Source organism: Lemur catta, chromosome 1, assembly GCF_020740605.2.
Source record: "Lemur catta isolate mLemCat1 chromosome 1, mLemCat1.pri, whole genome shotgun sequence".
In the NCBI taxonomy this organism is placed as follows: Eukaryota; Metazoa; Chordata; class Mammalia; order Primates; family Lemuridae; genus Lemur; species Lemur catta.
This window is the reverse complement of record NC_059128.1, coordinates 212,369,982-212,394,748: the sequence shown is the minus strand read 5'-3', so window position 1 is coordinate 212,394,748 and position 24,767 is coordinate 212,369,982. Positions and strand designations below refer to the sequence as shown.

The following is a 24,767-nucleotide window of genomic DNA, read 5'->3' as shown; positions in this document are numbered from 1 at the left end:
TGTGATAAAGCTTCCTCATGCTTTCCTACCTCCGTATCTTTGCTTCCTAGGAAACCCACCCCTCCTGGCTACCCAAAATGTCTATGGGTACAAATTCTACAGTCTTTTAAAGACAGTCCAGGTAACACTTCCTCCATGAAGACTTTCCTGATAGCTAGAATCACTGCTATTCTAACCCTCCTCCAACTTTCTGTATGTCTCTTCAGGTATTTAACACTTTATATCTCATAGTAGCAATAGTAGTAATCATAATGGTGGTAGTAGTAATACTGTTATGTCTTTGATGTACTGAGAACTCTTCAAGGCCTTTTGGTGTTTTGAAAATATTTTGATTATATTAATCATCAATAGGTGATTGTTAAGAGAATGACTAATAATTTGGCCTAGGGGCTAAGGCAGGTCCAAAAGAGAATGGAAACATCATGCCATTTCTTCTCTCCTCTTTTACTAGCTATGTGGCATTGCTTTTACATTTGGTTAATACAGCAAGCAAGCTTAAGTATCAATAACTTTGTAGGCTTTGTCAATAGAAATATCAAGAAAATACTTAAGTGTTTCTTTAAAAAATCCAAAACACCAACAGAACATGCTGTGTCTCTATTTAAACCAACTTACTATCCTACCTCAGGCAACTTGCTTCCTCAGCTCCAGAAGAACTGTTTGCTCTAAAATTAAAAGAAACAAATTTGGATTAAGAGCTCACTAAGGCCCCTTCCAAATCTAGCCTTTTATAATTCTAAAAAAAAAGATGAAACCAAGTTTGGCTTTGGCTTTCGGGGACTTCAGTTGTTATGTTTTAGCTATTATGTCAAAATACCGTAATGATTAATAATGCTTAGTTATTTACAGAGTGCTCAATCTAATTCTCTCTTGTCTCACATCATCCAGTCCCCTACAGTGTTATTTTTTCTTTCTAGAACAACTTAAAGCCAAAGGCTTCCTCTCCGAACTGTTTACCTTCTCAAGTGGAGGCACGCCTTTTGCAGCCACAGCTGTCCCCAATTAACCTTTCTCCCAGCCGCCAGCGCCCGGGCCCACATGACTCAGCAATCCCAGCTTCCAAAGGAGCCTGTCCCCACAGCAGTCAGCAGCTACATTTCCCCCGCACGCTAGTCCTAAGCGCAGCAAATGCCACTTTCTTCACAGTGTACATCTCCAGCTCCAATTAAATGACCCACTTTTAATACATTCAGCGGAAATTTTATTGATTATTAGGTACATAGTTAATACCTTGTAAACTGTGAACAATACCTAACATATAATATACCACACAAACGACTAACATTTATTTCCAATTTTACAGTTTATGAATAATTTCCATGTATATGTGGAATTCATATCAATGACTGTCAAGTTGACTTTCAAATGTGTTGTAGTTAAGAAGTACCAAGAGAGGCTTGCTCCTTGTACTTTGTTGTGATTACAGCACAAAGTCCAGCAGTCAACAGTACCTTGTAGACACAGGCAGAGGCACTCTATATTCTTCATTCAGCCACAGGTGATCACTCTGTGTATCCATACGTTGTCTCAATTGCCCAAGTACAAATCTCATTTTTCTTTCTCCATGAAGTCTTTCTAAATCCGCACCTCTCCAGCCAGAAATATCTTTTCCCCTCTGAATGCTCACAGCACTTTTCCTGTACATGATTTATTATTTTTTATTACTTTTTCATTTTTATTATATTTTAACATTTTTATTACATATTTCTTCTGTTCATGTTTTATATCCTTTACTATTTTCACCTAGACCAATTGAATCAGAATCTAAGGGGCATCTGTGATTATAAAAAGCCTCACAGTTCATATGTGGAGCCAGGGACATCTGCGCTAAGGACAAGAGCCACATGCGTAAGTCACAGATCCCTTGAAAGACCATAGAACACAGTGGTTAAGAGCCAAGGTAGTGGCATACCTGACTACCTGGGTTCACATCCCAGCTCTGCCACTTATAAGTTAGAGCTTTGACAGGTCACTTTACCCCTGTGAACTTAATGTGTAAATGAGATACAATAGTCCCTGACTCATAGGCTTACTGTAAACTTAACTGTGTCAACATGCACAAGCACTAGGAGTGCCTGGCACTTAGTATGTGCTGTGTGTCAGTTGTTATTGTCCCCTACGGAGATCTGCACCAGGAACTGTTTGATTGAGTATATAAAACCATATACACATAATTCTATTGATGTGAAGCACAACCACATGCATATACTTGTATCACAAACTGCTCAGGGGATTTAGTTAATTGACTTAGCTTAATAAATCAGAGCTGTCTGTGGTCTTCACAAAGTACCCATACTAGTCCATACATTGTTTTATTTTTATACTTTTATAGAAATAATATATACAAAATAATAAAATATAATATAAATAATATATATATAAAATAATATATATAAAATAATAAATAGACTTTCTTCCCTCTGTGGCAAACTTCGTTCAGGGACTGTATAACTGTTAACAAGCAGCAAGGCCATTGAACCTCTGAAGACTTCATTGGCCTGACCATGTCCCTAGAGAAGAACTTTCCTGGGTCATTTCTCAGTGGCACATGACAAACTGGAATCCTAAAAGAAGCGTCAGTTGAGTGAGGCCAAGTGAGTGCATAGGCTGGATATGAGGTGGCTGTGGGCAGGAGATTGGCTTTATACTAGCAAAGATGAATGAAAGACTCAGATTTATTTTCACTTTCTTCACAACTCATATATATTTTGGTTACCAAACTGCATAACGGCATCTTTCAAATGCTGTACAGGGTTTAAATATCAGGGAGTAAGAAAAATCAAATGTAATATCTTTAAGCAAAAACTGGCATTGGTTAGCACAGTAGCATGTTTGCAAATATGGCCACAATAACCTCACCCATTTCTGTAAGTACACACCCCTGCAATGTGACTTTGCTACTCCTCACATAAAGAGGTGGAATCTACTTACGTGCTCTTTGAATCTGGGCCAGCCTTGTGATCTGCTTTCACCAATAGAAGATAGCAGAAGTGACATTTTGTAACCTCTGAGCATAGGCCTCAAGAAGCCTTGCAGTTACTGCTCTTAACCTCTACTGCTGTGTACACATCTGAACATCCATGTGAAAAAGGCTGAGAGAGCCTGCTAAATGCTGGAGACACATGGCCTAGCTGACAGCAGCAATTAGCTCCAAGCTGACCTGCCAATTGACTGTACTTACATGACTGCCCCAGGGTGGGTTCATTAGAATGACCACCCAGCTGTACCCAGACAAAATTATTGACCAAAAGAACTGTGAGCTAATCAATAGCCATTTTAGGTCCCGGAGTTTTGTTTGGGTTTGTTACATAGCAAAGACTGACACACCTAGTACATGCCATTGAAAGAAAAATCTGCCCTTTGGTTCAGTGAAGGTATTTGGGCTGTTAAAGGCTCCTTGCCATTTAAAAGGAGTCTGAAATGAAAGTGGCCACTATGAGAGTGTGGGAGCAAGCTCACCACAGAGAAAGAATATGCAATGGGTGGTTCCAGGGGACAGAGTTTTCACTGTGGAGATGCTAGCTTTTTGTGGGAATGAAGCAACTACATACTCAGAATTTGTAATTGCTATGGTTTGGTATGGTTTGTTTGTTCCCATGAAAACTCATGTTGAAATTGGATCCCCAGTGTGGTGGTGTTGAGGGGTGGGGCCTGGTGGGAGATGTTTGGGTCATGGGGGCGGATCTCTCAATAATGGCTTGGTTCCATTTTCCTGGTACTGAGTGAGTTCTCACTCTGGCGTCACTAAGTTAGTTCTTGCAGGAATGGATTAGTTCCCATGAGAGTGGGTTGTTATAAAGCCAGGACATCCCTTGGGTTTTGCCTCTTTGCACATGTCAGTTTCCCCTTTGACCTTCCACTGCGCTTCTCGTACAACCTGCAGGACTATGAGCTAAAAAAACCTCTTTTCTTTATAAATTTCCAATCCTTATGTATTCTGTTTCAACAGCACAAAACAGGCCAAAACAGTAGCAAATTAACTTTTCAAAATGATTCAAAATAATCTTTACATTTAGAATCCAGTTTATAGTTTACCAAATACTTTCAACTACAATTGACTCTTGAATAACATGGATTTGAACTGTGTGTTCATTTATACATGGATTTTTTTCAATAAAAATTACACCAAGTGTGCCTGCCTCTCCTCTACATCTTCTGCCCCTGTCACCCCCGAGACAGCAAGACCATTCCCTCTTCTTCCTCCTCCTCCTCAGCCTACTCAATGTGAAGACAGTGAAGATGAAGACCTCTATCATGATTCACTTCCACTTAATGAATTGTAAATATATTTTCTCTTCCTTATGATTTTCTTAATAAAATTTTCTTTTCTCTAGCTTACTTTATTTTAGAATACAGAATATAATATATATAACTTATAAAATATGCATTAATCAACTATTTATGTTATCAGTAAGGTTTCCAGTCAACCAATCAACAGCAGGCTGTTTATACTTAAGTTTTGGGGGAATCAAAAGTTATGCATGGATTTTTGACTGTGCAGGAGGTTGGTTCCTCAAAGCCCCATGTTGTTCATGGGTCAAATGTACAGTATCTATTATGGTTAGAGCTGACCAAGGCCGGAAATTCAGCAGTTTTCAAACTTGGCATTACAGAATTGGAAATGATCTGGGGGCCATCACCCCAACGTTCCATGTTATCTATTTTTAGACACTGAAGATCCAATTAAGATTTCAGTTGAAGAAAGCATCCACTGGCTATAAATGCATGAAATGACACTTATATAGCTCATACTATTCATTCACAGACAGAAAGTAAAGTTAATGAACCCCTCCTTCACACACACACACAAATTCAGTTTTCTAGACCTCTTTACCACCATCTCTAGAACTCCATTAAATCTTCATTTTCTGCATAGGAAAAACCTGGGCTCAGTTACTTGTTTGAGATCACTCAGCCTGGGCAAAGCTCTAACATAGGTCTTCTGATTCTAAACCCAGATCTTTCACCCTTGCCAATGATGTCTGGGAACTTGTAACTCTGTTGAGTCAAAGCTAAACCACAGGTAAATTATGTACTATTAAAAATATATATATATAATTGCCCACTTGTCATAATCACCATAAACCAAGATTCATGATTAATTTTTAGAGAGTGAAATGGCCTATGTTTTGATATTCTTGTATAAATGCTTATGCCCTAATATTAGAAAAGCAATGGCTCTCTTCCATCAGGAACCCATAAAAAAGGAACAAATGCATCCTTGTGACTACAGAGGTATAGAAGTAGGATCAAAATTGGAAGTAGCAAGAGCAGATTGTGACTCAAGTTAAAAAAAAAAAAAAAGCCTTTTTTCAAAAAACCTAATTGTTGTCACACATTGGCAGCTCCTGTCCCAGAAGGTGTCCACAATGGTGCAGATGGGTCTCTTGGGCTGGTTAAGAGAGTGGATAATCTGACATGTGAGGTTCCTGTAAGGAAGTTTACAAAAGCTCAGATCCCTGGTCTCAAGTGAGTATTACTGTTTTTATTGACTCTCTGAAAAATAAATAAATAAGAGGAGTTCTGTTGCAACTGTTTCTCCTAACATTAAAGAACCTTTATTCAGGACTCTTGTGGAACATAAAGAACATTTGATCTGCCCCAGTAGGCTGGCACTTGAAACTCATCAATCCTTCACATGTGCAAATATTTCACCAAAAACATTTATGGTAGAGTCTTCAAGGGTCTTGAATATCCTTGGCCATGTGCCTTTCCTACTGGGGAGACAGGCTTTAATAAGAGGAGTAAACTTCTCTTGGTTTTTCCTATTTCAGTGCTCTCACACATACCAAGGTAGGGAGAAGAGAGGTGGGGAAGGAGCAGAAAAAGAAATGAACTTCTACTGGTCCTTGAGGCTGTGCCAGGCACTAGGCTAGGCGCTTTGCAAAAGTTATTTCTTTAATCCTCAGACAACTGAAAAGACAACTAGTTTTATTTTCTCTGTTTTGCAGACAGGTAAACCAAAGCTCTAAGAGGTTACCTTGTCCAAAGTCATGTTGCTAAAAGGGGTTAGCTGACCCTGAAGCCAACCCCTTTCACCCCAGCATCCCCAAAGGAAGGCTTTGGTGCAAGTAGCTCAGTTTCTTTAATGGAGTTCAAAAGAATGATGCATTAGTATTCTTTAATCTGTGTCACCCATGCAAACCCTCAGCACTTCAGAGAGCCCCTGTGAAAGAAAAACAGTGTTCTAATTCAACAGAAACCTCGCTGGGTTGACCAAACTCACTTCTCTGCTCTGATCTCCAGTTTGCCCACTTGTAAATAAAGGAATTTGGACCACTTCCTTCTTAGGCCCTATTTCTAGCTCTAAAAAAATACCATGGAATCAGTAAAAAAAAAAATTATTACCTAAGTAACGTGTGTTAAGGAATTTCTTTCAATAGCAGAGAATCCCTACCTCTGTGAGTTTTATTTTTAAACTCTTTCTTTTCTCTCTCTCTCTTTTTTTTTTTCAAGTGCATACTTGGTATGAGTAGAAGGTGTTAGAACGGGGAACTTTATTTATTCCCAGGGTGTTTTTGGCATAAGCAGGAACTGCTGTGAGAGCTTCCCCCACACATGAGCATCACAAACACCTCTCTGAGGGGGTGTGAGCAGAGCCCTACTCAGCCTTTGCTGAAAAGATCGCAGCCTGCCAGGTGGGGCTGGAGGTGACAGGGAATGTGATAGGAGACAGCAGGGAAGAGCACAGAGTTAGGTGTCACGAGATGTCATTCTAGCATAGACCCCAACTCAGGATCTGATGTCGGGCAAGACACGGTCCTTCCAGGCCTCTGGTTTTTCAGCTTTAAAAGGAAGCACTTAGCCTGACAGATGGTTAAAGAATCTAATAAAGAGGTCCACTCATGATCATATAACTTCATCCAGCCTTTGGAGCTGGATGTGAGAATGTGCCTCTTGGATCCTCTTTCGAACTCATACATCATCTTGGACTAGTGTAGTCTACCTCGGGAACTGTGTGTCTATGTGTAATACTAGCTACCTTGTGGATTAACTGATTAAAGATTTCAACCCCAGGAACAGAAAAATTTTGCTCTTTATGTGAAAAGGTATTGCTTGGCAATGTACAATGAACCAACTTGGAAAGAAAGCACCTCAAAATAGACCAAAATGGCTATGGGAAGATTACCCACTCATCTCTGAGAATGGGCTTGCTGCCTCTCACAAACAATCATATAATTGATCTATTAATAGACTTAAGAAGTTAGTCTCAATACCAGAGGCAGAGGCTAATCTCAGCCCTTGCCCCTGGTGCACAGCCCAAGTCTCTAGTCTTCCAGCCCACGAGTCTTCAGTGAGTCACAGCCATCCAAGAGGCATAGCTGGACAAAGAGCATTGATCTCTAGCACTTGAAAAACATTTTCATTAAACCTGTTGACTAGATTCTAGTTCATTCTGCCAAGTCCAGGAATCCCCTCCGGCACATTCCTGACAAATGGTTGATTCTTCTTTGTTCCAACTTTTCCAACAACTGGGAATTTATTGCTTTTATGCAGCAACCTGCCCCATTCTTGCACAGCAATTAGTTAGAAAGTCATATCATGATAGTCATCTCTCCATAACCAAGTAAAGGATGTCTTTCAATCATTGCTTGTATTAATATCAAGCTTACTAAGGGAGGAATCATCTTTTTTAGAACCAATCAGGATTGTTGACTGCAAACAAGCAACAGAAACAGACTCTGGTTATCTTGTGTGAGAGGGGGCTACAAACAGTCCATGACTTAGGATGGTTTGACTTATTATTTTTTTACTTTAGGGTGGTGTAAAAGCGATACACATTAAATAGAAAGCCGTAGGATACACTCTTATGATACTGGGCGGTGGAAGTCAGCCGCGTGATCATGAGGGTAAACAACTCACACTCTCCAGGGTGCAGTGTTGCCAGATGATTTTACCCAGCTGTAGGGCTGATGTAAGTGTCTGAGCATGTTTAAGGTAGGCTAGGCTAAGCTATGATCTGTAGCAGGTTAGGCATTTTGACTTGTGTTTTTGGGATGTAGCCCCATCGCAAGTCAAAAAGCCTCTGTGTATCTAAGTAATCATAGAGCAGACTGAAAGAATGAGCTTGGACGAAAGACAGGATCTACAGTCAAGGTCACATATCAGGAACAGTCTGGCCCATGTGTAGGTGCTCTAATCTGCTTGAACCACAAATGTTTCCTCCATCTGCATTTCATTTTCCAAAGATTCGAAGCCTTGGAGCAAGTAAGGGATTGGCCAGTCTCAAGCCATTTAGTTTAGACTTGGCAAACTTACAAGCCAGCCCTTCTTTCTCTAACGGGATGATCATAAAGTCTTTGTCGGTGAACTCTCTGAGTACAGATATACAGCTTATTGCTTTGCACCCTAACAGTGCTTTGCGCAGACTGAGCGCCCGCTGCCTGCCTCCAGTGAAGACATGAAGTTATTCTCCAGAAGACTATTTTGGAAAGGTGAAGAAATAAATTCTGCCATTAAATCCAGTTGTATCTTCCAGCTTGTTAATGCCATGTATAGCTGTATACTTCTATTACCTGCACTAAAACACACCAGCATCACTTAATGAAATTTTTAATTGGCTCTTTAAAATAGTAGTGCAATCAGGCTCCTCATGCACAAAAATCTGCAGACAGGCTGAAAGGGAAAATGTGAATCACAGTTTAAATAGATGCTTTTCAACTGCTCCGTAAGACAAACAGATGTATTAATTAGCACATACTTTAGGGCATGTTATATACTTAAATGGAGGAAAGAGAACAGAATATCATTTCACCAGAGGCAATAAAGATTTGAGCTCTGACCCCAGAAATAAAATGGCATCTTGTTTTCAGAAATGCCTAGTTCTGAGAACAATGAATCAGGGGCTTAGAGCAGGGCTGGAGGGGCTGAACCGGCCAGAGGAGTGATCTCCGGATTCATGTAACAAGGAGGTTCTTGTCTAAGTGGTATATAGGAACTAGACCACAACTTTAGTAATGTGAAGGAAAGCCTTTTAACACAGATACATACGAAGAAATCTAGTAGTCACTGAGCTAAGACATTTTGAAAGGTCTTTTGTAACAATTGTACTCATATATGCCCAGAACATAAGAATACAAAGATTTAAGTTGAGGGTAGAGATGTTTTTCAGTGTGCATGGTATTATGCTAAGTGTTATTGAGACAATAAAAGACATCAGCGTCCCTGTACTGTAGGAGGAGACATTTGAAGGATCACATGGACACAGGCATGGATTTAATGAAACATATTTTCTTTTTGTTTGGTTATCATTGTAAATTAGTGTTCTTTTTTTAACTGAGAGATTAAAAGAACACTTTTCCTTAGAATGAGGACATATATTCTTCCTTTCCTTGACCTTTCATGCATCCATCCTTTTCCATTTTGGGTCATTATTTGTATGTAGGTCTTGTCCTTTTTTTTTTTTCTTGAGATAGGGTCTTGATCTGTCACCTGGGCTGGAGTACATTGTAGCTCACTGCAACCTCCAACTCAGGGGCTCAAGCAATCCTCCTGCCTCAGCTTCTAGAGTGGATGAGACTACAGGCACACACCACCATGCCTGGATAATTTTTCTATTTTTTGTAGAGATGGGATCTCACTCTTGCTCAGGCTAGTCTTGAACCCCTGGCCTCAAGCAATCCTCCCACTTAGACCCCACAACCAAGTGCTAGGATTATAGGTGTGAGCTACTGCGCCTGGCCAGGTCTTGTCTTACTGGACTTTGGAGATGAGAGAAAGAGCTGTATCTTATTTCTTTCTCCCCCCACCCCCACACAATGCTTACCTAGCCCGTAGAATATTCACAGTATGTGAGTGTGCTGAATGAACGAAGTATGAAACAGGACAAGGAAGACATAGGGATCCTTTTAGTTCAGAAAGAATCTTCCCAGATCATCTTAGACAAAACTGAGTGAACTTGGCAAGTAAATGTATCTCTCTGGGGCTTCCCTGTGAAATGAAAGGATGAGTTGTTGGCTAATTAGGGGCTGTAAATAGGTCTCTACTCACATGTCTACTCAGTTGACTTCTCTGGGCTCTGAGTCTGGATGTTCTTTTTTAGCCAGATTCCACACTTCTGCTAGGAGCAGACAGGACCCTGCCTGAAGGAAAAGAAACAGGGGATTCTGAAACACCTCGTCTCTAACACATATGGCAAGCTCACCTATACATTGCAGTATCTACCTTGTTTTAGAGACTAAGGAAGAAAATGACTCGTGAAAGAACATTAACAGGTGTGAGAGCCTTTGCCTGCCCTTTCATGTAGATATCTTCCTATCCTCTAGGCAGTTCCCTAAAAAAAAAAAAAAATCATGTTTATCAAGTGTTCAGGTGAAACTGAACAGAGGAGGTTGTGGTATAGCCTGGATTTCCAAATGGAGTCTGATAGAGCTTGGTGTGCTGACTGATAAGAATCACCTAAGACGCTTGTTTTTAGGTACAGCTTCCTGAGTCCCACCCTAAAATAGGTGAATCAAAATTTTGAGATTGGGGATCAGGAGGAATATTTCAAAAACTTTATAAAATGATTCTGACACGAAATCAGGATTGGAAAGCACTGGTTTTAATGGCTGAATCATAGTCCAAAAGTATCTGAACAGGGTAAAACAAACAAGATGAAATGTCAGAGACAAACGTAAATTTCTTAACTTTTACAATAACAAGAACTGGGAAAAACCGAGGCTTACAGCAGCATGTGTGATAAAGCTGCAGTATTTAGTTGTCTGTAAGCTCAGGATGAACAACTCTGAGACATAGGCTACCAAAACGGCTGCAGTGGGGTTAGGCTGAATGCCTAGCAATGCAATTTCTAGAGCAAGAGAGATCTCCCTTTCCTATTCGGTACTCTTAGAAAACAACTGGATTATATTCTTTTTTTTTTTTTTTTTTTTTTTTTGAGACAGAGTCTCACTTTGTTGCCCGGGCTAGAGTGAGTGCCGTGGCATCAGCCTAGCTCACAGCAACCTCAGACTCCTGGGCTTAAGCGATCCTACTGCCTCAGCCTCCCAAGAGGCTGGGACTACAGGCATGAGCCACCATGCCCGGCTAATTTTTTTTGTATATATATTTTTAGTTGGCCAGATAATTTCTTTCTATTTTTTTTTTTTTGGTAGAGACGGGGTCTCACTCTTGCTCAGGCTGGTCTCGAACTCCTGACCTCGAGCGATCCACCCGCCTCGGCCTCCCAGAGCTAGGATTACAGGCGTGAGCCACCACGCCCGGCCTGGATTATATTCTTGATTTAATAGTAGTAATTGTTATTTTTAGTAGCAATATATAGTCGCAGTAGTAGTAGGAGTAATAATTTTTTTATGCAGCACTTTATCATTTATAGATTTTTTATGTTCAACATTTTACTTACCCTAAAAACTTCAGTTCAGTTGTGTTGATAAAATACAGCTCATTGGTAGATACACCACTGAAACCTCAGTCTTTTATCCTCCAAGACCCAGGTTGTGTTTAACAATTTGGAGAATTTATAGGCCAGAAGAGTAAGATGGCTGAAAACCACGTCATCAGAAGAATTAGAGTTCCTTATTCAGGAGAAGACTTAAGAAGCCTTGCCTGTTGTCTCCAAATGTCTCCAAAGGCCTGGTGGTAATGTGTAGGGAAGAGAAGGCAGACTTGTCAGAGGGAAGAACTTGACCAATGGTAAAAGTTACAGGGAGACAGAGCTTGGCCTGTACCTTCACCCAAGATATTTCTCAATAGTAAAGTCCTCTAAAGATGGAACAGGCTACCTTCAGGCAGAGTCTGGAAAACTCTTTGTCAGGAATGTGTGAAGAAGAAGTTTGACCTCAGTGGTCCCAGAAGGGACCCTGAGTTCTTGTGATGCCCTTGCAATGTTCTGATGATCAGGGCTGCTGGAGCAGCAGATCTGGAGGCAAGTGTTGTGGGGGCAAATGATGGCCTGGGCAGCTCCCATTCTGCACCCAAGTGGCCAAGAGCCTCACTCTTTTGCCCTCTGATCTGGACTGGAGAATCTCATGCCTTAGCCTGAGCTAAGGCATTGGGAGCAACCTGATATCCTTTGTGAGTCTGGGAACCACAGCCTCTCTCCTTTCACACAGTTTAGTGAGCCTTGATTTGGTCCTAGAACCACAGGTCTGTAGAGCTTAAAGGACACTTAGAGGTCATTTGGTCCAACCTGGCCACATCATAGATAGAGAAACAGACAGTGAATGTGCAACTTTAATCACAAATACCATTAAACATTGGAGTTAGAGGAGAATCTCAGGCCATGCCCCTTCTGACCATGCCCCCTCACTTTCCTGAGAAGACGAGTGATCGCCTAAGATCACAAAATGAGGGATGGCGTGGCAGAAACTGCAGTCCAGCCCCTTGTCTGCCAGCGTGGTGTTTCCACTGGTTACACATTTCACCTCCTGTTTTCCACTGAGGAGCTATTCCTTCTAGCTCTTCCACTAGGAAAAGTGCCCTCTGCTGTGGGATGCAGGGAGGCTGGAGCTGAGCTCACAGAGGGCCAGCCCTGAGCCTCTGGGCCACAGTGCCACCTTCTCTGCTTGGCCTCAGGAGGGTGTGCAGTGCTGCCACACTCGGAATGAGGAAATCTCCAGGCGCACAGCGCCGTGCAGGTGTTTTGTAAGCTGCAACTCACATAACTAAATGAACACACTAAACATTTTTTGGGCAATTCTCCATGTGAATCCCTCTCTGAGTTACTTTCATGTGTTTATTTGTGTATCTGAGACCAGAGTTAGTATTATGGATGGAAAATGGAATCTAGAAGAAAATAGAATTGATCCTTATAGTAGTGGAGAATTTTTTAATGAAGTGAAGAGAGAAATAGTGTTTAGCAATTTTCTTCTCCTCCCTCCCTTTCTTCTTTTCTTCCTCCTTCCCTTCTTCCCTCCTCCCTTCCTTTGTTCTTGCCTTTCTTCCTTTCTTTCTGAATTTTCCAACTCGGGAATGCAGATGTTCCCCAATTGAGGAATGAATGTTCAAACTCTAAGAGCTAGTATATATACCTCTAATTCAACAATGCTCTCTTCTACCTTTCAGCTTCTTTGCCCATTGCAGAATGCAACTAGGTCATCAAACACTGTTTCTTTGTGAAAGTCTATACCCAAAGCCAGTACAAAATCCCTCTTAAGTCTGACTAATATACTCATTTGTTATGAAGTTATTATTTCTGCAAGGCCTAGCATTTGCAGTAACAAATACCCTAGGTTACCAAATGCCTGTCCTGTCTGTTTCAAAATTCTTCTTTGTGATTGCTCACCATTCTTTGAGAAATTTTCCTTTCTCCACTGGAATTTTCCATCAAGTACTCTACCCAAAAGGTGAACTTTTCTAGTGAGGAAATGTGAATATCTCATTTACAGATTTTTTTTGTTTTAAATCATGACTCTGTTTGCCATTTTTAACAGGAAAAAAATTTCCAAACCAGAAGACCCAACTCTCCAAAACTTTATTGCCCCAGGAAGTGACTCCCTAGGGTAAAAACTAATTTCCTCAAACGTATTCAAGAAAAAAAAGAGTTTGGAAACTATAGATGTTACCTCCTAAGAGAATGGAATGAATGTAAAATTCAGGGGCCTCCTTGGGACAGGAGACCTGGAGTCCTCTCCTATATCCATTCCTTATGACAAATTCTGCCAGGTCTGCTATTTACAAGCCATGTTGTTCTGAGCAAACGACTTAGCCTCTCTGACCCTCAAAGAGGGACAACACTGACATATACCTCATAAGTTTGTTACAATGAATAAATGATTTACTGCATCTAAAGCATGGTGAAAGTACTTCCCTGTTAACAGAAGAGCTGAAACACAGGTCTAGAGGCTGGAGTGAGGGGAGCCTGTGGGTGGTGAGACATGGGAAGAGAGCATGTCTGACTTGGGCATGGCCACAGCAAAGAGCAAGGGGCAGCAGGAGGCTGAGACCTGCCAGAACTGCTCCCTGAGGGCTGGGGAACATCAGGTAACTGAGGGTGCATCAGAAAGCCAGGATGCCCAGTGCTTAAATGAAGAAAAGGAATTCACAGCTGGAAGGAAGTAAGGGGCAGGGCCAAGCACTGTTTTAGAAATTAAACCCTGGAACAAATTATCAGGATTGGACCCAGCACCACCCTGCAAAGATCAGAGATCTCAACCTTGTCTCAGCACATTAGGAACTTGCTATTTGACTGTGAGAAAGTAACTCACTCTTTCTAAGGCTCAATTTCCCTGTTGCTTAATAAAAGGAAGGGGGGCTAGATTACTAGATTCTCTCTTCTGGGTCTGATATTCAGTGATTTCTGATTTATGAGCATTCTCCTTAGTGCTTAACAGGAGAGAAAAGATTATGCTGAATTGTAATTTAAGAAAAGAAAAAAAGAAAGGAAACCCTTATGATTTAATAGAACTGGTGAACTATGCACCATTTCTAGCAATCTCTGGCAAATGTTTCATAACAGTAGCAGCTTGCTTACCCTTTATGGAATATTTGTAGAAAAGGAGGTACAGATTGTAAGCAGGAAGACACTTGAGACGTTGAATATCTTTGAATGTCTGATAAGAAAAGGAAAAAGGGGAAATGGCATTTGATGTTAATTTTATTCATTCAATAAACATATGCCAAGTGCATACTGTGAGCCTGTGCATCCAGCCCACGTGAATTCCACTTGATTTGGGTCCTTAAGAAGTCACAGTCTTGTGTAGGGGAAAGACAAGTAATAAAAAAAAAATCCACTTTACAAGACTTCATGAAACAAGAGCTGGAGAAAGGAAGGATTCATCCTGACTGGGAAAATTAGGAAAGGCTTCATACAGAGTGGCATGTGAATTGGCCCTTAGAAGATCAGTAAATCTTCATATATGAGGGATAGGGAAAGGGGGCACTCCACACTGAGATAATGATGAGAATAAGTGATTGTAAGTGGGAAAGTCAGGATATTTTGGGGGCACAGAAGTAGGCCACGTTGTTGAAACATAGAAGCCTGGGAGATCTTCGAGAAGGGATTAGAAGGGAGAATTTGTTTGTTTTCTTTTGTTTTTAGTTACTTTAATCTAACTGACTTTCCTTATTATTCTTATTGCAGAAGTTTACCCAATATTCACCTGAGGGGAAAAAAACCATAAATGAGATGCTTAGGAAGATGATGCCAATATTTAATAATCCAGCAAGGTGTGATGGGCAGGTAAGGAGCACAGATGTTCTTGAGAAGATGGATCTTGGCTTTCCTTCTTTGGCGTATTATTAATGCTAAAAAATCTATTGTAGTGCTCAGAGTGACAGATGGTAACTCAGCGACTGTGGGTGAGGAGCTTGGACAAGTCATTCTATGATGTCTTCCAGGTCTTTCTAGATGCATGATTTGGGGTGCCTTAAAGGTGGCTTTCAAAAAGTAAAGATTCTGTGGCCATATATTCAAAGCTAATCTGGCCCTGTTACAAATGAACTCTGTAACCCTAGGCCCAATCCATTGACCCATCCATGTCTTAGGTTCTTCCTCTAACAATTGTGGCGATGCTACAGTGCCCCGAGTCACCATGGGAGGCTGACAGGGGGGCCTGAGGCCCACAGGACCAGACCTCAGACTCGCTGTACCCTACAGTGAGCCTGCTTTCCTCCTTCTAAGGTTAGTGATGGCAAGGTCTACATCACTGCCTTGCATGAGGATTAAACAAGGTCATGCATATGTCATAAAAGCTATTACAAAGGCTGCAAAAGTTCAATGATTCTATGTGGTTGTTTAAACACTTGACACTGGCACACTTAATACATTTTTGCCCAGAGTATATCCAATCAAAATACAACAAATCAAATATGTTTAGCATAAAATTTACCTATAGGGCAACAATCAGAAAAATGTAGGAAAGTGAACATTAATAAAATATTGGAAGGAAGATAAGACTTTTCCTGAAGAATTTTTTGGGGGATAAAAAAATATAAGCTGCAAAAAAACCCTCCCTCGGTGTAGTTTAACACAAATCACTGAAATCTCACAGTTGGAAGATGCTTTGAAAAATGTCCCTTCCATGTGGAGGCTGAGCATTGTTGGCACAGAGTCCTGCCATCCGAGGAGATCCAGTCTCTCTTGGGGTAAACTTTTGGAATCCTAGAAATTCAGAAATGGGAGAGTCCTTGGAGTTCATTTCAGCCAGAACCAACAAAGTGCAGAAACACCTTCTGTAACCCAGCTCGTGGGGATGAGGTCTCCAGGCCTCCTGAATATTTTTCCTGATGAGTTTCTCAACTCTCCAAGGAAAAGCCTATGCCATCAGTGAGCAGGTCCATTGTTAGAAAAGCTGTGTCTCATTCTCTGCCTTGGTGTTGGCTCTCTGCCCACTGACAGACTCTGTGACTTTAGGCCCAATTATCTGACTTTTGGAATCTTACTTTCACAGAACAGTTCTTGCCTACCTTTGATATGATCACCCTTAAGACACATGGAAACACAGAATCTCTCTCAGTTCCTTCATGTATTTGTCATTTCACCCCTTTCCACAAACCCTCCCTCCTTCTGGGCCCCTGTTCTTAACCTTTAGCTCACCTGCCTTTCCCCAAACGTCTTCCCTTTTGAACCCTACCATTTATGGAAACCTGGGCACGTGCCTCTTCTCCACGACATCTTTCTTGACCCCCCCTTAGAAATGAGCGCTCCGTCTCCGTTCAGACTCTTCCGTCTGCCCTCATCATTTCCTGCCTTGCTTGCACATCTGTGGCCATATACAAAAAGGAAAGGCCATACTTTCTTCTCATTGACCTACATCTTGGGGAGCATTGAAGTTATTTACTTTCAAGTTGATGAGTATATGACAATCTCTATGTATCAGCCTTGGCTAATTATTCTACTTAATATTTATGTCCACGATGAGGGTATGGGAAAAGGAGCATCATTCCCTGAATTACTGCTGTAAGAAAATCAGGTGGGATAGCTGATACTATTAGAGAAGTCATTTGCTTTCATGAGCACAAATCAGAAGACTTAGACTTCAGCAGATGGACTATCTTGTGTCTGCTACTGAACTGCCCTGTGACTCATTTTATTTCACCTCTAAGATGAAGATAATAATATCCTCAACATACGGGTGTTTTGAGGATCAAATGAAGTACTTATGTGACAGTGTCTGGCTCATAGGAGCTGCTCCATAATTGTTAGAGAAAATAAGGTAGAATTAGAATTCAGTATGACCCCTTAAATTAAAGAAGTTGGTATAAATGTGCAGGGTTATGCTTAATTGAGGAAAAATGATATCTCTGACAGAAGAACAGTAAACAACTATTATACAAGAAGCAGGATGACTGCTTATGCTCAAAATAAATATCAGCGTACCATACAAATATCAGGAGGTATTATGTGGAGAATAAAAAAATTAGACATTAGCATAAGTTCAATATTATTTAGTCAAACATTATTGTCAAAATTCCTTAGGCCTCTTTTTACCGTTGTCTCAACACAATAATGTGTAACCTTGGCGATACCATATATAGTGGAGCCTCAGCCTTCTCATGTGCAAATATAGATGTTTGGAAGAAGTGATCTCAAAGATCCTATCCAGCTCTAAAATTGACTGTAGCATTTTAATTCACCATAAAACCCTTGAATAAAAACAATAACAACAACCACTACATTTATAAATAATTGGGGCAAGGAGCACTGGGAGATGCTACGGAAAAGCTATCTCAGTACCCGCCATCAGGCATAAGAAAGGATATTGCTGTATGGGTGGGGATGCGGAGGTGTAGGGATATGGGGGCTGGTGTGAATAGCCTTGTTCCATTCCTTCTGCAGACAGAAGCAAAGCAAAACTGACTTAAATTGCGTAAGGGAAGTCTTTCCAACTATCTGAGATGTGTAACGCATAAAGAGTTTCCAAAAAGAACTTGGGAAATCAGATCTTTAAGAACAGAGTGAGAGGTTTCAGCCGATGCCCTGCCAAGGCCTTCCTGACCCGTTAGCTCTCCAGCACACTTCTGCGCTAGGCTGGCTGCCCCATCAGGTGTCTTCCTCTGGCTTTATGTCCTGGGCTTGTTCTAGTTCTCCTCACCTTCACTCGGCATTACTAGGGAGTGTGCCTCAGAGCAAGCACAATTTCTAGTTGCTCAGTGCTTTATTATTAGCAGTTAGAGGACACTTTGCATGGCGGTGATGTGCTTTAGAATGGATTTTATTAGCTGTGCCTTGCAATTATTTTGAGGTACATTTGCTGTTGCCCCATTTTAAAGATGGAAATGCTAACACTCAGAGAAATGAAGACAAAGTCAGAGATGGCACTAGAATCCATGAACTCTCAGGCCTGTCTCCTTGACTTGGTCTCCTTATGTCTGTGTTATCTTGGTAAGTGTTTTTAAGTCCTAAAAAGTCCTCATTTAACAAATATGAGAAATAGAGAGTGAGGGTGTGAGAGGCAGGGAAATCAGTAGTCTACAGACCAGAAAACTTTACTATGCATATTCTAGAGATAGAAAGAAAATATAGAAAATCCAGCTGATGTTTTAAGCATTTAGTATCACTAGAAACATTGTAATAGAGGTGAACATGGTTTTCAGCCTGTACCAAGGTTTGTGACTGGGGTGCCTGGGACCACGCTGCTGTGAAAGTGTCTAATGCAACCTTCTTTGAAAAGCCCAGAGTGGCCTAAAGAAGAAGAATATGATGCAGGAGTGGTATTCAGAGACCTGCGTTCTAGTCTTGGCAATGCCAAGAACTTGCTATGGGACCTTGGGTAAGTTCCTTCTCGAGTCTGGCCCTCAGTTTTCTTCTCTGTGCTGAGGCAAGTCTGCAGGTGTCGGGGAGCGGGAGTTGTTTTCAGTTCACAGGTGGACAGTCTTTGCTCCTGTGGCAGTTAATGACGTCAGTTCACTGTGGACATGGGGATACGTGGGCAGGTGTTGTGCGAGGTGGGTCTCACAGCCTCTGGAGGATTGTAGGTGTCAGAATAATCCACAGTTATCAGACCACAAATGGCACCACCATAGGTATTCAGCAAAGATCTGTTATAAGAATGCATTATTATAGCAGCTGGGATTAGGTTTAACTGTGAACAACAAAGACCTGAAAACTAATGGCTCAGACGAGATAGAGGTTTATTTCTCACCACAGTAGCCTCACCAAAATGTCCTTGTTTTAATCCCTAGAACCTGTGAATATGTTGAGTACATGGCAAAGGGGAATTAAGGAAGAAGGTGGAATTCAGTTTGTTTATAAACTGGCTTTAACATAGAGCAATTATCATGGTTCATCTGGATGGGATCAAGGTAAACCCAAGGGTCCTTAAAAGTGAAAAAGAGAATCAGAAGAGAGAACCAGAGTATGAGAAAGATTGTCTCTATGTTTCTGGCTTTGAAGATAGAAGAAGAGGGCCATGATCCAAGGAATATGGGCAGTTTTTAGAAGCTGGAGTAAACAAGGAAATGTATTTTCCCCTGTAGCCTCCAGAAAGGAATGCAACCTGCTAACACCCTTAGCCCAGTGAGATCTCTGTCAGATTTCTGTCTTTAGAACTATAAGATAAAAAAATAGCAGTGTTGTTTTAAGCCTCTAAATTTGTGGCAATTTGTCAGAGCAGCAATAAGAAACTAAAAGCCATCTGAGATAAGCAGCCTGAGGTAAGTATCTACAGCCCCATAGACCAGAGACTCAGGTTCCTTTTCTCTTGTCGCTCTACCGTGACTTCCATTCGCAAGGTCACCTCAAGTACAAAACGGCGGCTGGAGCTCCAACCATTATATCTGCAGTCTAAGTAGAAGAAAGGATAAAAAGAAGAGAGTATCTCTCTCTAAGAAAGGTTTCCTTTCTTCGTACAAAGATTTAGAATTTGAACTAGACTTTAAAAACAAGTTAGATTTTTCATTTGTTCATCAAATGGGAGAATAATATCACCATACACAGGGAAATATATGATTTCAATATAAGACAGTGAAGAGGCCAGCTTATAGAATTAAGATAGGTGGTGAGGAAAATCTGATCATGCACCAGCAGAAATCTGGAATGTGACAGGAAACGTAGGTTCTTTGGATGGTTGTCCCTAAGTTGTTAAATAATATAGTTAAACATCTGTTTCTCTCATGTCACCTTCAGACAGAAAATTATGAACTACTCCTTATGAAAGAGAAGGAAAATGGAATTGAGTTGAATCAGGTTTTATTTTCCTCATGAATAAGGAAAATTTTATAATCATTTATTATGCCATCATTGCTCTGGTCACCAGAAGCACAAAACCAAATATGGGGCCCAATATTGTTTTTTTTTTTTTAATTTCAAAATATTAAGGGAGTACAAATGTTCTTGTTACATGGATGCCTTGTATAAAGCTTAAGTCGGGGCTTTTAGTGTGTCCATCACCAGAATAGTGTTCATTGTGCCCCATATGTAAGTTTTTACCTCTCACACTCTCCTACCCTCTGCCCTTCTTGGTTTTCAATGTCCTTTACATTTCTTTATGCCTGTGTGTGCCCATCATTAAGCTCCCAATTATTAGAGAGTACATGTGGTATTTGGTTTTCCATTCCTGAGATACTTCACTTAGGGTAACGGTCTCTAGTTCCATCCAAGTTGCTACAAAAGACATTATTTCATTCATTTTCATGACTGAGTAGTATTCCATGGTATATGTATACATACCACATTCCATGGTATATGTATACATACCACATTTTCTTGATCCACTAATGAACTGATGGGCATTTAGGTTGATTCTACATCTTTGCAATTGTAAATTGTGCTGTGATAAACATTCGAGTGCAGGTGTCTTTTTAACAAAATGACTTCTTTTCCTTTGGGTAGATACCCAGGAGTGGGATTGCTGTGTTGAATGGTAGGTCTATATTTATGTTTTTGAGGAATCTCCATACTGTTTTCCATAGAGGTTGTGCTAATTTGCAGGCCCAACAACAGTGTATAAGCGTTCCTATCTCTCTGCATCCACACCAGTATCTATTGTGTTTTGACTCTATTTTTTTTTTTTTTTTTTTGAGACAGAGTCTCGCTCTGTTGCCCGGGCTAGAGTGCGTGCCGTGGCGTCAGCCTAGCTCACAGCAACCTCAAAGTCCTCGGCTTAAGCGATCCTACTGCCTCAGCCTCCCAAGAGGCTGGGACTACAGGCATGCCCCACCATGCCCGGCTAATTTTTTTTTCTATATATATTTTAGTTGGCCAGATAATTTCTTTCTATTTTTAGTAGAGACGGGGGTCTCACTCTTGCTCAGGCTGGTCTCGAACTCCTGACCTCGAGCGATCCACCTGCCCTGGCCTCCCAGAGTGCTAGGATTACAGGTGTGAGCCACCGCGTCCAGCCTTGACTCTGTTTTTGACTTGAGCTGGAGTGCAGTGGCATCATCATAGCTCACTGCAACCACAAACTCCTGAGCTTCAGTGATCCACCTCTCTCACCCTCCCAAATAGCTGGTACTACAAGTACAGGCCACCACACTTGGCTAATTTTTGTATTTTTTTGTAGAGATGGGATCTTGCTGTTGCTCAAGCTGGTCTCAAACTCCTGGCCTCAAGCAATCCTCCTGCCTCAGCCTCCCAAAGTGCTGGGATTACAGGCATGAGTTTTACTTTTTAATGATAGCCATTCTCCCAAAGTGCTGGGATTACAGGCATGAGTTTTACTTTTTAATGATAGCCATTCAGACAGGGGTAAGGTGGTATATTTTTGTTGTTTTAATTTGTATTTCCCTAATGGTTAGTGATGTTGAGCATTTTTTCATATGTTTCTTGACCATTTGTCTATCTTCTTTGGAAAAACTTCTGTTCATGTCTTTTGCCCACTTTTTCACGGGGTTGTTTGCTTTCATCTTGCTGATTTGTTTGAGTTATTTATAGATTCTGGATATTATCCCTTTATCAGATGTACAGTTTGCAAATATTTTCTTTCATTCTGTAAGTTTTCTATTGACTCTGACTTCCTTTACTATACAGAAGCCTTTTAATTTAATTAAGTCCCATTTATTTATTTTTATTATTGCTGTATTTGCTTTTGGGGTCTTAATCATAGATTCTTTGCCTAGGTCGATGTCTGGAAGTTTTTCCTACATTTTCTTCTAGAAATTTTATGGTTTCATGCCTTACATTTAAGTCTTTTGTCCATCTTGAATTAATTTTATGTATAGCAAGATATATATATATATATATATATATATAGAGAGAGAGAGAGAGAGAGAGAGAGAGAGAGACAGAGAGAGAGAGATAACTGTAGTACAATTTGAAGTCAGATACGTGATGCCTTCAGACATGTTCTTTTTGCGTCAGATTGCCTTGGCTATTCACACTCTTTTTTAGTTCCAAATGAAGCTTAGTCTTATGTTTTATAGATCGGTGAAATATGACATTGGTATTTTGATGGGGATTGCATTAAATCTGTAAAATTACTTTGGTCAGTATGGTAAGAAGAGATTCTGAAAGCCATACACATATCTGCTGATTTCTCACTAACCACGTCTTGGTCACATGGGCACACGAAGTTGCAAGAGAAGCTAGGAGACCCAGTCTTTTAGCTGACTCATTTTGTGTCCAGCCAAGAACCAAGGTAGTTACTAAAGACAAGAGACCAGATGTTGGGAGACAGCCAGCAGACTCCAGCAAAATAATGACAGGGTCTTTCTGTCATTTTTTGAAGATAGAAGAAAAGGGCTTTCTCTCTCTCTCTCACACACACAGTGATTTTTAGGGATCTGAGTTCTGGCCTCAAAGTCTGCATTTGTGACACAGTGAAAAAGCATGTACTCTCATTCACTCCTTTGTATGTCATTTACTCATCTTCCAACACTTTCTTTCTGCATTCCTGTCCACTTAGCTGTCTTTTAAAGCTACCACCTTGATTACTACTGTCTTTGTTCAGGCACAAGTTTCTCTTCTCTCTTCTGGATTCTTCCTGAAGCATTTGACACTCTGTTGAGGTAGGTGGCACAGATTTAGTTATCCCTAATTTCTTCCAGATGAGGAAATTGAGCTTAGGGAGGTGGAGTGACTTGCCTATGGTCACCACTGGTAAATGGCAGGGTGGCCATGTGGAAGGTGCTTGGCTGTTTGTTGGGTGTCTAATGTTGCCAGAGTCCTTTCCCGCCGCTAACCAGGCCCCTAATGGGAAATGAATTTGCTGATCATAGTCTGGGATTAATTTTCCAACTGATCAAAAATTATGGTAATTTGTAATCTAATATCCACAATATAGAGTGCTAAGCACAGAGGGTAGGGGTGGGAGAAGAAGGGATAGAAAACAAGGGTGAGGGTTGGCTATAAGGTGGATTCCTCATTCTTAGTATCTAGGTTGGTATTTCCTATTGGAATTTCTCTGTAAATCCATCCCTGCTACCCCTGCCATCACCAGGGTCTCTATTTCTGTGTTCTCAGGGTAAAAATGTTGGAATTATCTTTTATTCTTACCTCTCCCACCTACTCCTCTACCCCATCCCCCACCATCTAGTTATTGTCCAATCCTGAATATTATTATATAAAACAGCAATGCCTCTTATATCCATTTCCTTCTTGTCACCTCCACTGCCACAGACTACTCTTCTTCTGTTTTATATTTTGGTAGCTGCCCGAGGGTCCACCTTCCTCTTGTCTGTCCCTCCCTCTTCTTTCCTGCAATGCTGCCAAACTAATCTTTCTGAAATGTAGCTGGCAATTCCACCACCCAGGAAAGCTCAGTGACTCTCCCATTACTTCAGGCCACATCCATCCTCTGCGCTTTCCTGCTGCACTGCCCTTGTTCACACTGTGCCCTTTGAATGGAGTCCCCTTCCCCTACTGTAACTCAACATCTAAATCATACACGACTTTCAAAATTGAGCACATATGATACTTTATCTATAAAACCTTCTTTGATACCCTTCCCTGTATACCTAAGCTGGGAACAATTCCCCTTCCTCCCCTAAGACTCCCTTAAATTTTCTCTTCTATTTGTATTTGTATATTTATTTGCATAATTATTTGGCTAAGGTCTATCTCCGTCAATTCTTGCATAAGTTCCATAAGGACATTGACCATCTCTTTCTTGGTCACAATTGTATGCCAGGACACAGTGCCTGACACATTATAGGCACTCTATAAACATTTGTTGTATGAATGAATGAATGAAGACATCAGTTGAGTTAGTTTCCATGGTCGCCTGATCATATCAGTATCACCTGAATATTTTAATAGATATATATTGTATAATATATTGAAATATCTGCAGAGCTATATCCACCTCCATCTATCTATCCATATATAGCTATCTTCATATATACTTTTATATTATGTATATTTATATATATAATATATGTATGAAAAGAGAGAGAATGAGACTTGAGGCTCCTCACACCTGCCCATCCACCAATTAACCAAACAACGAACAAAGAAATAAAATAATTCTAAATAAGAAGTTCATGAGAGGAGGAGTTCAGCATATCTTTAAAAAGCTGATGAATGATTCTAATAGCAATGCTTTCTTACCTCTTCAGCCCAGACCCTGATGCGGCTACGCCATATTCACTTTCTATTTTGTATTAAAGTTATTGGTTTGTGGTGGTCTCTCTGCCATCTAGACTAAACTCTTAAAAGACTGGACTGTACCAATTCATCTCTGTTTCTCTACCTCCCCTACCTCCACCCTATGAACGTATCATGCATTCAGGGTGTGAATGATGAATGAATGAGATGCTATGGAGGATGACACAGCTGTAAATTTAGGAAACAGTGTTGCCTTCCTTTGCCTAGAGCAAGCTTGGCTTTGGAATATTCTGACAGTTCAATCTCTTGCCTCTGCCAAAGGGAGCGCTTTTGATAAAAAGAATTCTTGGTTATATATTTTTTTAAAAAAGTTTCAAAGCAAGGGCCAAACATTTCAAAAGGT

At 40.7% G+C, this 24,767-nt stretch overlaps 1 long non-coding RNA gene across 1 annotated transcript in view; it reads left to right on the top strand.

Moving 5' to 3' along the window:
• The first annotated feature begins 5,413 nt into the window (after nucleotides 1-5,413).
• Nucleotides 5,414-24,767, top strand: part of LOC123641940 — a 38,029-nt gene continuing 18,675 nt past the window's right edge. Inside the window, exons 1-2 of the long non-coding RNA XR_006736376.1 lie at nucleotides 5,414-5,469; nucleotides 15,020-15,118. This is a non-coding gene — a long non-coding RNA (uncharacterized LOC123641940). The remainder of the gene's footprint in view (nucleotides 5,470-15,019; nucleotides 15,119-24,767) is intronic.